The sequence below is a fragment of the Coregonus clupeaformis genome, chromosome 12 (assembly GCF_020615455.1).
Source record: "Coregonus clupeaformis isolate EN_2021a chromosome 12, ASM2061545v1, whole genome shotgun sequence".
Lineage (NCBI taxonomy): Eukaryota > Metazoa > Chordata > Actinopteri > Salmoniformes > Salmonidae > Coregonus > Coregonus clupeaformis.
Genome location: NC_059203.1, coordinates 5211663 through 5228082, shown reverse-complemented (window position 1 = coordinate 5228082; position 16420 = coordinate 5211663). Strand labels below are relative to the sequence as shown.

The 16420-nt window shown below is 50.7% G+C and overlaps 1 long non-coding RNA gene across 1 annotated transcript; it reads left to right on the top strand.

The window, feature by feature from the left end:
* The first annotated feature begins 1302 nt into the window (after positions 1-1302).
* On the top strand, positions 1303-15967 carry LOC121577533. Its single transcript, XR_006002646.2, has 2 exons — positions 1303-1356; positions 14697-15967. It is a non-coding gene; the product is annotated as an uncharacterized LOC121577533 (long non-coding RNA).
* Positions 15968-16420: the final 453 nt, after the last annotated feature.

Genomic DNA, 16420 nt, shown 5'->3' with positions numbered 1-16420 from the left:
TCATTATCAAAGTGTCCCACATCAAAGACACCCCACATTCATGAGCACAAGATTTCTAAACAGGCCTCGCAAACCATGCCAGGACCATCAGAAACACCAGCCCCGACATTAGGTCCACTAAGTACAGGAGCAGCCGTGGAAGACGCTCCATCTTTCCACACTGTAGTTCCATCAATCTGTTTTACAGCCTCTGCATACGATACATCATGACTGATTCTATATCTCTGAGCCTCTCTCTACACCTGGCATCCACAAAATGCTTCACTATGTTCCCCCTCACAATTACAGCACTTAACCTTCACATTGCTTCCACATTCATCGTATTCATGTGCTCCTCCACACTTGGCACATCTTTTCTTTCCTTTACACTGAGTAGCGACATGTCCCATTCTTTGGCATTTAAAATCACCACAGGGCATAGGGGACAAATTCTTTAACATTGAAACTAAGGAATCCCATCTGTCCTTTTCTCGGCAAGACATTCTCAAACCTCAGCATCACTGATAAGCTTTCACTTCTTTGACCCTCTATCCTACTGATCAACCTTTTGGCCTCAATCACTCTGCCTCCCTTCACATTTTCTTTAATATCATCTGTGGACATAGACATTGGGACCCCAGTGATGACTCCCCTCAATCTAGCATAACCACCAGGGACATGGCTTTTAATCTTCTTCCCATTAAGCTTTTCCATTTCCAGAATCTTCTCTTGCTGAGCCTGGCTACCACACAATATTAACAATCTACCATTTCCAATGAACCAAGCTAATTTGACTTCACCTACCTCTTTCTCTGCGGCATTAGTTAGTCGGATAGGGTGTAAGTGAAGCTCAGTCCTATGTAGCTCAGTTGGTAGAGCATGGCATTTGCAATGCCAGGGTTGTGGGTTCGATTCCCACGGGGGGCCAGTATGAAAATGTATGCACTCACTAACTGTAAGTCGCTCTGGATAAGAGCGTCTGCTAAATGACTAAAATGTAAATGTAGCCCTGTGGTCTCAAACACTATCACCACTTTCCACTCCAACACATCACTACTCTTGCTTCCTACCTTGGCCCTCTTTATGATTTTTTTACTAGATGCTCCACTGCTTTCTGTATCATGACCTCTCTTCTTCCTATGTCTTTGCACTACTAACCATTCCGGTCCTTGACCCTCATCCTCCCTCTCAAACCATCAGAACTGACACCCATACAGCTCCTCCCTCGACGGGGGCTCCGACCCGCCACCTACCGGTCTGAAACCCGATGCCCCTCAAGCTGCTAGCTGGTGGACCTGGAACGTGCCCAGACGGTCCTCCTACCGGCTGGCTGCTGTAGCACTCCACGGCAGAGAGGCTAGCTGACTGGAGAGTCAGGTAAGTGGTGCAATAGAGCTAGAATCGGTGGCTTTAGTCGGGAAAACACGGAACAACGTTATAGGTGACCACATAGCTGGTTCTACCTACTAACGTGGCTATCATTAAATCCGTATTTCTGCAATATACGGTCAGAACAAATTTGCGTCCTGATCAGACCTTGAAATGTCAGCTAGCTACTGTTAACTAACGTTAGCTGTCTCGTTTGTTTTATGAATTAGATAACTTAACTATATAGCACATGGCTAGTTATGAACCCGTTTTCTATCAAACTGCTTGTTTTAGTTGCCTAGCTACCCGTAGAGCTTTGATTTCTTATCTATAAAATCTCCGTTTCTGGATATCGTCACTTGTAAGGAACCGCAATTTTTCTGAAGCGAGGGAAATTCAAGTGTAACCAGCTAGCTACCATTAGCAGCGAATAACTCAACCAAGCTGTCGTTCCTTGAAATATTTTCATTTGTGGTACTTACATTTGACGGAAAAATGTACCGAATACTTAATCAGAAATGATTTCCACCTTGTTAGTTACTTGGCTTACGTTAGCTACATGCTAGTTAACATGGATATGAAGTATTGCTGTCCGACTGCAGGTAAAGCCTTTGCTAGTTACTAGTTAGCTAGCTAGCTAACATTAGCCATTCAGCTAACAAACGTTGGGTGGCAACCAGTTAGCAGATAACCCTAGTTAGCCTCCACTAATGGCTTATTTTGAACCAGAGACGGCCCTCTAGTTATTTGTATTGTTTAATGTAGCTAGGTTGGCTAGCTATCTTGGGTGTTAGTTAGTTAGCGTGGAACCCCGTATTATCGCCGTGTTCAACAGTGTTAGTTATCCTGTGATCAAGCCGTCAATGTTTTGTTATTATTGGTGTCGTAAAAATGTTAGCTAACCGCTTAGCAATTAGCATGATTGACATTTCAGTGGAAATACTACTTATCAGCTTTTGATAAGCGGTTTAGCTCAAAAATACGTCCCCAGTTGTTGGCCACCTTACTATTTTGTTCAATTAAAATATATCCGTTTAAAGAAAGACACCAAGCTAGTCTCCGAAGTGATTACTGGATAGTTGACTAGCCTTCCGGTTGAAAAAAGAATGACTGGCCCATCAACATTGCTTATCCCGGTGCGCCGTCCAGTGGACTGTTTAAAATGGTTATTGACCAAACTCTTTTTCAGTGTTACGACCTGAGGGTGAGTTCGTAAATTCACATCTACTCCGATTTCAGAGGACTCTCGTCTGAGTTGTGCCAGAGCGCAGAATAACTGATTAATTTACGAACGCCCAACACCCGTTAAATATGCCCGATGTCAGTAAACGTTGGCAAAAAAAAGCGTAATTAAATTGTTGCCAGCAGTACAGTTACAGTCACCAACGCTCTGCATAACATGAAAACCAGCTCTGCTGGGACGAGTAAAATGGTCAGAGTGAGGTGTTCTCTCAGTTGTCTGGAAGTAGCTAGCCAACGTTAGCCAGTTAGCTTGGGTGTTTGACTGTTGTTAGGTCAGAAGGTTCGGATCAACCCTACTCCTCGGCCAAAGAGTCCAGTGTCACCCTGAACGCTCAGATCAACCCTACTCCTCGGCCAGAGAGTCCAGTGTCACCCTGAACGCTCAGCTCAACCCTACTCCTCCGCCAGAGAGTCCAGTGTCGCTCTGAACGCTCAGATCAACCCTACTCCTCGGCCAGAGAGTCCAGTGTCGCCCTGAACGCTCAGATCAACCCTACTCCTCGGCCAAAGAGTCCAGTGTCACCCTGAACGCTCAGATCAACCCTACTCCTCCGCCAGAGAGTCCAGTGTCGCTCTGAACGCTCAGATCAACCCTACTCCTCGGCCAAAGAGTCCAGTGTCACCCTGAACGCTCAGATCAACCCTACTCCTCCGCCAGAGAGTCCAGTGTCGCTCTGAACGCTCCGAGAGTGAAACGCCCAGAGCGCGCACTGAGTGCAGTCTCCAGATTGAATTTACGAACACACCCAAATGGCTCAATTTGTGTTACAGATTAATTTTATGTTTTGAGAAAGTAGATACATTTCATACTAAAATATAAATGAGTATGAATAATTTACAACAAGTGAAACTTAAATTTCAGTGATGTGCATTGACATCAACAATGAAAACACTGTGTTGGAGTTTGTGTTGCAGTGATGCACTTGGAAAGATGGGTTGAATATATATATATATATATATATATATATAATATTTTACACGTTATATATATATATTTTATATTTTTAAAACAAATGGCATATTAAAACGACCAAAACAAACAATGAAATCTTGACTTCCATCCCTATATTGTCACATAAATAGCAGTAAAAGTCCAGCTCCACCGCCACCTCGGGATCCCACAGCACACACACCTGCAATGGAACCAGTGCTGGCAGAAATCACAGCACAACCATGGCACCTCAGATCTACACTCCTCCGGGGAGGCGGATCACGCTCCCCGCAGCCAGCACAGCAGGTGGTGTGTTCTTTTGTAAAAATATAATAAAAAGAACAATCATTGATTAACATGGTTTGCAAATGTAGAAGTACTACAGCAACAATAGTAATTGATACAACTGAGAGAGAGAAAAACACAGTACCTGAGAGTGGTGGCTGAGGGTGGTGCCAGGGATGGCTGAGGGTGGTGCCAGGGATGGCTGAGGGTGGTGCCAGGGATGGCTGAGGGTGGTGCCAGGGATGGCTGAGGGTGGTGCCAGGAGTGGCTGAGGGTGGTGCCAGGAGTGGCTGAGGGTGGTGCCAGGGATGGCTGAGGGTGGTGCCAGGGATGGCTGAGGGTGGTGCCAGGGATGGCTGAGGGTGGTGCCAGGGGGGGCTGAGGGTGGTGCCAGGGGTGGCTGAGGGTGGTGCCAGGAGTGGCTGAGGGTGGTGCCAGGGGTGGCTGAGGGTGGTGCCAGGGGTGGCTGAGGGTGGTGCCAGGAGTGGCTGAGGGTGGCTGAGAGTGGTGCCATTTTCTACTTATTTACATCAATACCTCTGGAGGAAGCTGCAGAGGTTTTGGAGGAGGTGGAGGACATGCCTGTTGGACTGTAGATATGTAAAGAGAGAAAAATTATGTGTTAAACATAGCAGTTTTGTAGAACACAGAACAAACAGTAACTTTTTCATAATTTGTTTACCGGTAGAGGTGGCTGTATTTGAATTGCAGGGGGCAGGAACACCAGACGAGGTTGCTATGGTGGTGTGACCAGGGGAGACGGAGGAGGCAGTTGATCCAGAGGAGGCCGTGTTGGTGGTGACAGACAGGGGAGCTGGTGTGCATCGTGGTGGTGGTGGACGAATCCGCCGCTGATGGCTTGGAGGAGCTGGTGTTGGTAGTGGTGGGGTTGAGGGGCCGACGATGGTGTGGCCGGGAGAGTAGGCACGTGACCACCTTCTGCAGCTGGGGGCCCTGGTGGCTCCTACAGGTGTTGCACACTGGGGGCCCTGGCGGCTCCTACAGGTGTTGCACACTGGGGGCCCTGGCGGCTCCTACAGGTGTTGCACACTGGGGGCCCTGGCGGCTCCTACAGGTGTTGCACACTGGGGGCCCTGGCGGCTCCTACAGGTGTTGCACACTGGGGGCCCTGGCGGCTCCTACAGGTGTTGCACACTGGGGGCCCTGGCGGCTCCTACAGGTGTTGCACACTGGGATCCACTGGCGGTGGTGATGCAGCCAGGAGTGGTTCCAGCGGTGGGTCCAGAAGAGGCGATGGCGTCGATGGTCTCATCCATGGCAGCCCTCTCCTGTGCCCTCTGTGTTCTGAGGGCTGCCCGACGCTCTTTCTCCTCTGCCTCGGCCCTCTCCTTCTCACCCCTCTCCTGCCACTGGCGCGTGTATTCCTCCCCGGTGAGGCATGTGGCGACCACAGGGAGTCTTCTGTATCGGTCCAGCCGATACTTCAGGACAGTAAGGATGTGCCCCAGGTCCTTCACTGGGGCTGGAGCAGGGACTGGGGCTGGAGCAGGGACTGGGGCTGGAGCAGGGACTGGAGCTGGAGCAGGGACTGGGGCTGGAGAAGGGACTGGGGCTGGAGCAGGGACTGGGGCTGGAGCAGGGACTGGAGCTGGAGCATGGACTGGGGCTGGAGCATGGACTGGGGCTGGAGCAGGGACTGGGGCTGGAGCATGGACTGGGGCTGGAGCAGGGACTGGAGCTGGAGCATGGACTGGGGCTGGAGCATGGACTGGGGCTGGAGCAGGGACTGGGGCTGGAGCAGGGACTGGGGCTGGAGCATGGACTGGAGCAGGGGCTGGAGCAGGGACTGGGGCTGGAGCATGGACTGGGGCTGGAGCAGGGACTGGGGCTGGAGCAGGGACTGGGGCTGGAGCAGGGACTGGGGCTGGAGCATGGACTGGGGCTGGAGCAGGGACTGGGGCTGGAGCATGGACTGGGGCTGGAGCAGGGACTGGGGCTGGAGCAGGGACTGGGGCTGGAGCATGGACTGGGGCTGGAGCAGGGACTGGGGCTGGAGCTGGGGCTGGAGCAGGGACTGGAGCAGGGGCTGGAGCAGGGACTGGGGCTGGAGCATGGACTGGGGCTGGAGCAGGGACTGGGGCTGGAGCAGGGACTGGGGCTGGAGCAGGGACTGGGGCTGGAGCTGGGGCTGGAGCTGGGGCTGGAGCAGGGACTGGGGCTGGAGCAGGGACTGGGGCTGGAGCAGGGACTGGGGCTGGAGCAGGGACTGGGGCTGGAGCAGGGACTGGGGCTGGAGCAGGGACTGGGGCTGGAGCATGGTCTCTGGGGAGGAGGTGCTGGTGGACGGCACAGTGCTGCTGGTTCCAGGAGAGGCGGTGCTGGCACCTGGTAGGGACCAAGACGGCATTAAACGGGAAGAGGCCACACTTCATAAACTCTTCCAGCACATAGATCATGTCTGTCAGCGCTGGTACAGGGAGCCGGATACTCTCCCTTCCACCACATAGATCATGTCTGGCAGCGTTGGTACAGGGAGCGGGATACTCTCCCTTCCACCACATAGATCATGTCTGTCAGCGCTGGTACAGGGAGCCGGATACTCTCCCTTCCACCACATAGATCATGTCTGTCAGCGCTGGTACAGGGAGCCGGATACTCTCCCTTCCAGCACATAGATCATGTCTGTCAGCGCTGGTACAGGGAGCCGGATACTCTCCCTTCCACCACATAGATCATGTCTGTCAGCGCTGGTACAGGGAGCCGGATACTCTCCCTTCCACCACATAGATCATGTCTGTCAGCGCTGTTACAGGGAGCCGGATACTCTCCCTTCCAGCACATAGATCATGTCTGTCAGCGCTGGTACAGGGAGCCGGATACTCTCCCTTCCACCACATAGATCATGTCTGTCAGCGCTGGTACAGGGAGCCGGATACTCTCCCTTCCACCACATAGATCATGTCTGGCAGCGCTGGTACAGGGAGCCGGATACTCTCCCTTCCACCATATAGATCATGTCTGGCAGCGTTGGTACAGGGAGCCGGATACTCTCCCTTCCACCACATAGATCATGTCTGGCAGCGCTGGTACAGGGAGCCGGATACTCTCCCTTCCACCACATAGATCATGTCTGGCAGCGTTGGTACAGGGAGCGGGATACTCTCCCTTCCACCACATAGATCATGTCTGGCAGCGTTGGTACAGGGAGCGGGATACTCTCCCTTCCACCACATAGATCATGTCTGTCAGCGCTGGTACAGGGAGCCGGATACTCTCCCTTCCACCACATAGATCATGTCTGGCAGCGTTGGTACAGGGAGCCGGATACTCTCCCTTCCACCACATAGATAATGTCTGTCAGCGCTGATACAGGGAGCGGGATACTCTCCCTTCCAGCACATAGATCATGTCTGGCAGCGCTGGTACAGGGAGCCGGATACTCTCCCTTCCACCACATAGATCATGTCTGGCAGCGCTGGTACAGGGAGCCGGATACTCTCCCTTCCACCACATAGATCATGTCTGTCAGCGCTGGTACAGGGAGCCGGATACTCTCCCTTCCACCACATAGATCATGTCTGGCAGCGCTGGTACAGGGAGCCGGATACTCTCCCTTCCACCACATAGATCATGTCTGGCAGCGCTGGTACAGGGAGCCGGATACTATCCCTTCCACCACATAGATCATGTCTGTCAGCGCTGGTACAGGGAGCCGGATACTCTCCCTTCCACCACATAGATCATGTCTGTCAGCGCTGGTACAGGGAGCCGGATACTCTCCCTTCCACCACATAGATCATGTCTGTCAGCGCTGATACAGGGAGCCGGATACTCTCCCTTCCACCACATAGATCATGTCTGTCAGCGCTGGTACAGGGAGCCGGATACTCTCCCTTCCACCACATAGATCATGTCTGTCAGCGCTGGTACAGGGAGCCGGATACTCTCCCTTCCAGCACATAGATCATGTCTGGCAGCGCTGATACAGGGAGCGGGATACTCTCCCTTCCACCACATAGATCATGTCTGGCAGCGCTGGTACAGGGAGCCGGATACTCTCCCTTCCAGCACATAGATCATGTCTGGCAGCGCTGGTACAGGGAGCCGGATACTCTCCCTTCCACCACATAGATCATGTCTGGCAGCGCTGGTACAGGGAGCCGGATACTCTCCCTTCCACCACATAGATCATGTCTGGCAGCGCTGGTACAGGGAGCCGGATACTCTCCCCTTCCAGCACATAGATCATGTCTGGCAGCGCTGGTACAGGGAGCCGGATACTCTCCCTTCCACCACATAGATCATGTCTGGCAGCGCTGGTACAGGGAGCCGGATACTCTCCCTTCCACCACATAGATCATGTCTGGCAGCGCTGGTACAGGGAGCGGGATACTCTCCCTTCCACCACATAGATCATGTCTGTCAGCGCTGGTACAGGGAGCGGGATACTCTCCCTTCCACCACATAGATCATGTCTGGCAGCGCTGGTACAGGGAGCCGGATACTCTCCCTTCCACCACATAGATCATGTCTGGCAGCGCTGGTACAGGGAGCCGGATACTCTCCCTTCCACCACATAGATCATGTCTGGCAGCGCTGGTACAGGGAGCCGGATACTCTCCCTTCCACCACATAGATCATGTCTGGCAGCGCTGATACAGGGAGCGGGATACTCTCCCTTCCACCACATAGATCATGTCTGGCAGCGCTGGTACAGGGAGCCGGATACTCTCCCTTCCACCACATAGATCATGTCTGGCAGCGCTGGTACAGGGAGCCGGATACTCTCCCTTCCACCACATAGATCATGTCTGTCAGCGTTGGTACAGGGAGCGGGATACTCTCCCTTCCACCACATAGATCATGTCTGGCAGCGTTGGTACAGGGAGCGGGATACTCTCCCTTCCACCACATAGATCATGTCTGGCAGCGTTGGTACAGGGAGCGGGATACTCTCCCTTCCACCACATAGATCATGTCTGTCAGCGCTGGTACAGGGAGCGGGATACTCTCCCTTCCACCACATAGATCATGTCTGTCAGCGCTGGTACAGGGAGCGGGATACTACATACATAGAACACCAGATACCTGCGCATTTTGTTGGCATATTCCATCAGCCTCTGTCTGGTGAAGGGGAACCCATGGCTGGCGCAGTAAATAGATACAGTACTGCCCCAGACCATTTTCATCCTCTGGTGCAAGCAATGTGGGTGGTCCATGGGTCACCCGGCCGCTCAGCCTGCCGCCAGGGTCATGCACCTTGGTAGATCAGAATAAACTGTTACTAGCAGATGAAATTCACATACATGTGGTAATCTCCTAAAAACAAAATTATGCCTAACCTTGGCAGCCTGGTGGATAGCCATCCCTGCCCCTCAGCCTGGCGGATATCCATCCCTGCCCCTCAGCCTGGCGGATATCCATCCCTGCCCCTCAGCCTGGTGGATATCCATCCCTGCCCCTCAGCCTGGTGGATAGCCATCCCTGCCCCTCAGCCTGGTGGATATCCATCCCTGCCCCTCAGCCTGGTGGATAGCCATCCCTGCCCCTCAGCCTGGTGGATATCCATCCCTGCCCCCTCAGCCTGGTGGATAGCCATCCCTGCCCCTCAGCCTGGTGGATATCCATCCCTGCCCCCTCAGCCTGGTGGATATCCATCCCTGCCCCTCAGCCTGGTGGATATCCATCCCTGCCCCTCAGCCTGGTGGATATCCATCCCTGCCCCTCAGCCTGGTGGATATCCATCCCTGCCCTCAGCCTGGTGGATAGCCATCCCTGCCCCTCAGCCTGGTGGATATCCATCCCTGCCCCTCAGCCTGGTGGATAGCCATCCCTGCCCCTCAGCCTGGTGGATAGCCATCCCTGCCCCTCAGCCTGGTGGATATCCATCCCTGCCCCTCAGCCTGGTGGATAGCCATCCCTGCCCCTCAGCCTGGTGGATATCCATCCCTGCCCCTCAGCCTGGTGGATATCCATCCCTGCCCCTCAGCCTGGTGGATATCCATCCCTGCCCCTCAGCCTGGTGGATATCCATCCCTGCCCCTCAGCCTGGTGGATAGCCATCCCTGCCCCTCAGTCCTCCATGACATGGAACACGTCCACCTCACTCCACTGCTTCCTCTTGACTTTCTCCATGTTGTGGTGGGAAATACATGTAGCTAAATAACTTGGCATACTATACACATTTTAGAAAGATATCTCCATCTGAATATGTATAAACATTTACATTTCAGAGCTAAGGCATTGAAAGGTGGTGATGAAAGTTTTCACAATAACTGAAAGAATATCCAAGTTTTTTGTTTGATGTTATCTGTTATGAAAATTAGTGTCCAAATCAGTTTAATATTGATGCATACATTGTAACATTTGACTAAAAACTGCGTCTATGTAGCTGTTGTAAGATGAAACATAGCCAACAGTGATGGGTGTCAAAAAGTTCATGGTTCAAAATTCTTTTTTGCAGATTGTTCAAAACGCACCCGTCAGACGACTCCAATTTTGATACGGTAAAGCTTGACAACATGCAGCTGTTTTGGTGTATTATCTAACACAATGTCTTTCCTTTTTGGTTACTAAGCAGTTCTATCAACATTTAGCAACTACGCTAGCAACATTAGCTGTATTTCAGAGGTTAAAAGTTGGATAATAAAAGTTGAATTTTAAAATATGCAGCTTGTCCCACAAAATGTCAATATTACTTTTTAAAAACTCATAACTTAACTTACATAAAGTGTAATGACAATCGATGGTCAGCTGACTAAAGGGTGTATTTAGTCGCAAAACGTACCGTTATTTTCCAGTCCGTTAAAAGTTTGAGATCAAGGTGATTTAGTCCTCCAGCCAATAGAGGGCGTCCGTAATTAGGGGGAAAGTTTAGGGGAAATTAGCTAACGTTACTCATTTTGTCGGAACCATGGCATTTGGTAAACTAGTGGAGGTAGTTAGCTATGTGTTAGTGATGGCTTACATACATTTACATTACATTTTAGTCATTTAGCAGACGCTCTTATCCAGAGCGACTTACAGGAGCAATTAGGGTTAAGTGCCTTGCTCAAGGGCACATCGACAGATTTCTCACCTAGTCGGCTCGGGGATTAGAACCAGCGACCTTTCGGTGGTAAAGGTCTCTCCAGTGATTTCACAGTCTAGCTACGGAGCTCCGTTTGTGTCGCGTTCCAACAATTAAGCCGCGTTAAAGTGCATAGAACTACGTAGAGAGCTACGCAAACAAAGCTCTGTCGGATCCATTGTGGAAACGTTGCTTAGAGTGTGTGGAGCCTTTAAGAAGGATAGCTAGCTGGCTACCCTGGATCAGTGGTTTGGGGGGGAAACTTCTGCCTATCATAGGCTATTCCTATCAGTGGAGGCTGCTGTTGGGCAAGGAAGGTTAGAAACTGTCCTCTGCTGGGTCACTTCCCATCAGATTTCTTTTCTCCCATCAGACTGGAGATTCGAACCAGCAACCAAGGCAAAGGCCTCTCATTTAAGAACAGTAAGGTGTGAGAGTGGCAGAACCTGTTCCTGGCTGGCTAATTGAACAGCAGACTCCCAGGAAACTCCCAGTCTTTTCAGAAATGGTGCACCCAGATATTTATTTTAAAAACTATGAAAATTTTGTAAATGAGGCCCCAGGCCCGGCTTGATCCAGGGTTGATCCCTCTCTCCTCGTCGCACTCGTTCTCTCTTTGTGTACCAAATGGCACCCTATTCCCTATATAATCCACTACTTTTGCCCAGAGTGCACTGCGTAGGTTAATGGGGGCTATTTGGGATCCACCCTGGCTCTGTCTGACTGCCCTGTGGAATACTAATGTCCCCTCTCTCTCTGTCTGGTCTTCAGTGTGTGATAAGACTTAACGATTAGTGATGGGAAGTTCTACTCTTTTCAACTCCTTCAGTCAAAATAACAAATCTTTCGACTCATTTGATTCAGTAATGCCCAGAGCATGCAGGACCCCCTACCGGCGAAAGATGAACTGAAAACGGGAAAGACTCATGATTCTACAAGCCTCTCGTTCACCACAGGAGGCTTATTGGAGCTGTCAAAAAGGTTCAAGCAATGTACATGTATGATAGCTAGGCCTACAAATACCATTATTTATTGTACCTTTTTAATGAGGACTAGATTGTGAATGACTTGACTACTGGATGGAAGAGAAAACGCATCGTTCCAAATGCAGCACCCCACAAACGAGTCGTTCTCCAGTTCGATTTTGGTTGAGCAGAGGCAGGCTATGTGGGCTATGTTCTGGTTGAGCAGAGGCAGGCTATGTGGGCTATGTTTTGGTTGAGCAGAGGCAGGCTATGTTCTGGTTGAGCAGAGGCAGGCTATGTGGGCTATGTTCTGGTTGAGCAGAGGCAGGCTATGTGGGCTATGTTTTGGTTGAGCAGAGGCAGGCTATGTGGGCTATGTTCTGGTTGAGCAGAGGCAGGCTATGTGGGCTATGTTTTGGTTGGGCAGAGGCAGGCTATGTGGGCTATGTTCTGGTTGAGCAGAGGCAGGCTATGTGGGCTATGTTTTGGTTGAGCAGAGGCAGGCTATGTGGGCTATGTTTTGGTTGAGCAGAGGCAGGCTATGTGGGCTATGTTTTGGTTGAGCAGAGGCAGGCTATGTGGGCTATGTTCTGGTTGAGCAGAGGCAGGCTATGTTCTGGTTGAGCAGAGGCAGGCTATGTGGGCTATGTTCTGGTTGAGCAGAGGCAGGCTATGTGGGCTATGTTCTGGTTGAGCAGAGGCAGGCTATGTGGGCTATGTTCTGGTTGAGCAGAGGCAGGCTATGTGGGCTATGTTTTGGTTGAGCAGAGGCAGGCTATGTGGGCTATGTTCTGGTTGAGCAGAGGCAGGCTATGTGGGCTATGTTTTGGTTGAGCAGAGGCAGGCTATGTGGGCTATGTTCTGGTTGGGCAGAGGCAGGCTATGTGGGCTATGTTCTGGTTGAGCAGAGGCAGGCTATGTGGGCTATGTTCTGGTTGAGCAGAGGCAGGCTATGTGGGCTATGTTCTGGTTGAGCAGAGGCAGGCTATGTTCTGGTTGAGCAGAGGCAGGCTATGTGGGCTATGTTCTGGTTGAGCAGAGGCAGGCTATGTGGGCTATGTTTTGGTTGAGCAGAGGCAGGCTATGTGGGCTATGTTCTGGTTGAGCAGAGGCAGGCTATGTGGGCTATGTTCTGGTTGAGCAGAGGCAGGCTATGTGGGCTATGTTCTGGTTGAGCAGAGGCAGGCTATGTGGGCTATGTTTTGGTTGTATAAAGCTGTCTCTATCGATTTAACATTCAATAATCAATTCATTATTGCACCATGAGATCAATTGTCAGTTGTGAACAAGTATTTTTCTCCTCTGTGGTCATTATCTATTTCCCTGCGGACATATGACAGACAGTTGGTCATGATCTATTTCCCTGCGGACATATGACAGACAGTTGGTCATGATCTATTTCCCTGCGGACATATGACAGACAGTTGGTCATGATCTATTTCCCTGCGGACATATGACAGACAGTTGGTGGTGATCTATTTCCCTGCGGACATATGATAGACAGTTGGTCATGATCTATTTCCCTGCGGACATATGACAGACAGTTGGTGTTCGGAGCATGTCTCTGGAGTCGCTGAGCTGGAGGACCGTGTATTAACCCTGCTGTAGGAGTCATAGCAGCCAGCAGGTCAAACCAACCACTAACATGAACGAGTCACTCAGAAACGTTAGACGTGACTCGAGTCAGTAAGTCAGAATTGTCTGAGTGCCTTGGGACCACCACGACACGGCCCAAACAAAAATCCTTAATATTTAGCTAAACAGGCAGCTGTGTGATACTACAGGGTCTGGACCAACGGGTTTATCTCGTAGTAATCAGCGGGTTGATATGTTTAAGAACACTTTGTTTGCAGTATGTATGTTTGTTTTGCTCAAGACAAATTATTGATGTCTGAAGACAGACAATGGTTTTCTAGGCTTTGCGGTTCTGTAAAGACTTTTCTATAAGTCAAATCACCTGGATTTAAAACTGTTTCAAACCTGCAACGAACAAACGGGTCCGGTTTTAGTAGACAGACAAGATGGCGGCCTGCGGGTGGCGGAGGAAACGAAGTCGGCCAGGGGAAACAGAACGAGAAAGTTTCTCTTAGCAACTTGTCCTGTTCTCTGGCCGGTTTACAGGCGTGTCGGGCTAAAAGAAAAGAGACATAACTCTGGAGTGGGTCTGACTGGGCTGAGGGCATTCATCTGTACTGAGGTGTTAGCAACTAGGCTAACAGGCAGTGACTAGGCTGAGGGCATTCATCTGTACTGAGGTGTTAGCAACTAGGCTAACAGGCAGTGACTAGGCTGAGGGCATTCATCTGTACTGAGGTGTTAGCAACTAGGCTAACAGGCAGTGACTAGGCTGAGGGCATTCATCTGTACTGAGGTGTTAGCAACTAGGCTAACAGGCAGTGACTAGGCTGAGGGCATTCATCTGTACTGAGGTGTTAGCAACTAGGCTAACAGGCAGTGACTAGGCTGAGGGCATTCATCTGTACTGAGGTGTTAGCAACTAGGCTAACAGGCAGTGACTAGGCTGAGGGCATTCATCTGTACTGAGGTGTTAGCAACTAGGCTAACAGGCAGTGACTAGGCTGAGGGCATTCATCTGTACTGAGGTGTTAGCAACTAGGCTAACAGGCAGTCAGTTAGCAGGCCAGTGAGGCAGGCAGTTGGCAGTTGGCTAGCTGGTAGAGGGAGGTACAATAACAATATGGCGTCTGTCGTGCTGCAGGGCAGTGCCTCCATCTTACTGCGTCACCACCTGAGGCGGACTGAACCATACAGAAAGAGCCCTACGCTGGGAAGCCTCCCTACCGCCTCGCAAAGCAAACTCACATTTTCTGAAAGTTCCCAACCTTGATGTTGTTTCTTGTGATGGTTTTGGTATTATTATAAAGTCTCTCCGCAGGTGCTGTGACGTCAGGGCTCAAGGCTCTCCGCAGATGCTGTGACGTCAGGGCTCAAGGCTCTCCAGAGATGCTGTGACGTCAGGGCTCAAGGCTCTCCAGAGATGCTGTGACGTCAGGGCTCAAGGCTCTCCGCAGATGCTGTGACGTCAGGGCTCAAGGCTCTCCGCAGATGCTGTGACGTCAGGGCTCAAGGCTCTCCGCAGATGCTGTGACGTCAGGGCTCAAGGCTCTCCGCAGATGCTGTGACGTCAGGGCTCAAGGCTCTCCAGAGATGCTGTGACGTCAGGGCTCAAGGCTCTCCAGAGATGCTGTGACGTCAGGGCTCAAGGCTCGGCCTGTGGTTCAGGTGTCAGGTGGATCCTGGACTGTTCCCTGAGCCACTGCAGTAGTCTGGTCTGCACAGTGGGATGAGGTAGTATGTTGTATAGTTTTAGGGTCACACCCACACTGGGAGATAACTATACAACCTACTGTCTTTTTCAATGTGACAAGAATACTTTCATCAAGTCGTAACCAATAATATTCTGATCACAGTTGATGCAGTGTTTCACAGGAAGATGCAGCAGCAAGGAGGCCTCAAAAGGTTGTCATGTCTGAAGTGCATTAAAGCTGAACCAGTCTCTGCAGAGGCGGTGTGAGGTAGTAGATTGTATAGTTGTGGGGGAGTGATATTACCCTGATCAGAAGATAACTATACAATCTATTGCCTTCCCTGACCAGCAGAACAACATCTACACTCAACCACATTGTTCCATAACGGCTTCTGATTGTTTCTGTAACTTGTTCCATAAATGTACCAGACCTGATGGATAGCTGATTGAGTGAGTGAATAATCACTCACCGTGATATGTACTGTTCTGTGGTGTGCTTGTCATATGAAAGGTTAAATCCCAACTCCTAGCCTTTACCCTATAGCGTCTACCTGTCCAGGGGTTGGTTTGGGACAGGTACGCCAGGGCAGAGGCTGTCTGTAGAGGTAGCAGATTGCATAGTGGTAAGGCAGGTGTTTTGTCTGGGGTGGAGATTCATATGCAACCTGCTGCCTTTCCTTGGACCTCACCTTCCATACTCCTGCTTGTAAGGATCCAATTCAACTCTTCCCATGGTTCTATTCTACTCATGATTGGTATTCAACTACTGGTCCAGTCCACAGGGAGGCAGGAGGAAACGGGTCTGTTTTATATGATCTACAGTATGTACTTTAATACTTATACTTCAGCAGGACGTCTTGAAGAATTATCACGAATAAATTGTGTTTTGTGCGATCATGTGACATGCCTGGATTGTAACCAGTTAAATGTAATCTAAAATGTAATCTACGAAATCCCCCCAAAATAATGATTCATTGTGAGAGAGCCATAAACTATAACTAGCAATAGAGCATACTCCCAGAAAGGTTACAGAGCGACTGCCCCTAAAAAGCAATTCATCCCTTTGAAAACGGCCTATGTGGAAGGGATTCATATTTTCCCAATAATTCATGTTCATACTGAGCGTCCCGGAAATGCCCATTTTAAAGCGTTTAAAGCAGCTATGGTCACTGACAGGGAGGCACTGCACCAACTTGTCGGCGGTGCCACTATGTAAAGATTTCCGAGCAGGGGTGAAAGTAAGGTGCGTCCCGGCAAAGTAAATAGTTCCGGTAAAACATCACAACTGCAGGCCATTGTTTATCATTACCGTCACGGCCGGCCCGCTCATTGGGCAGGATTAGGACGCCTCC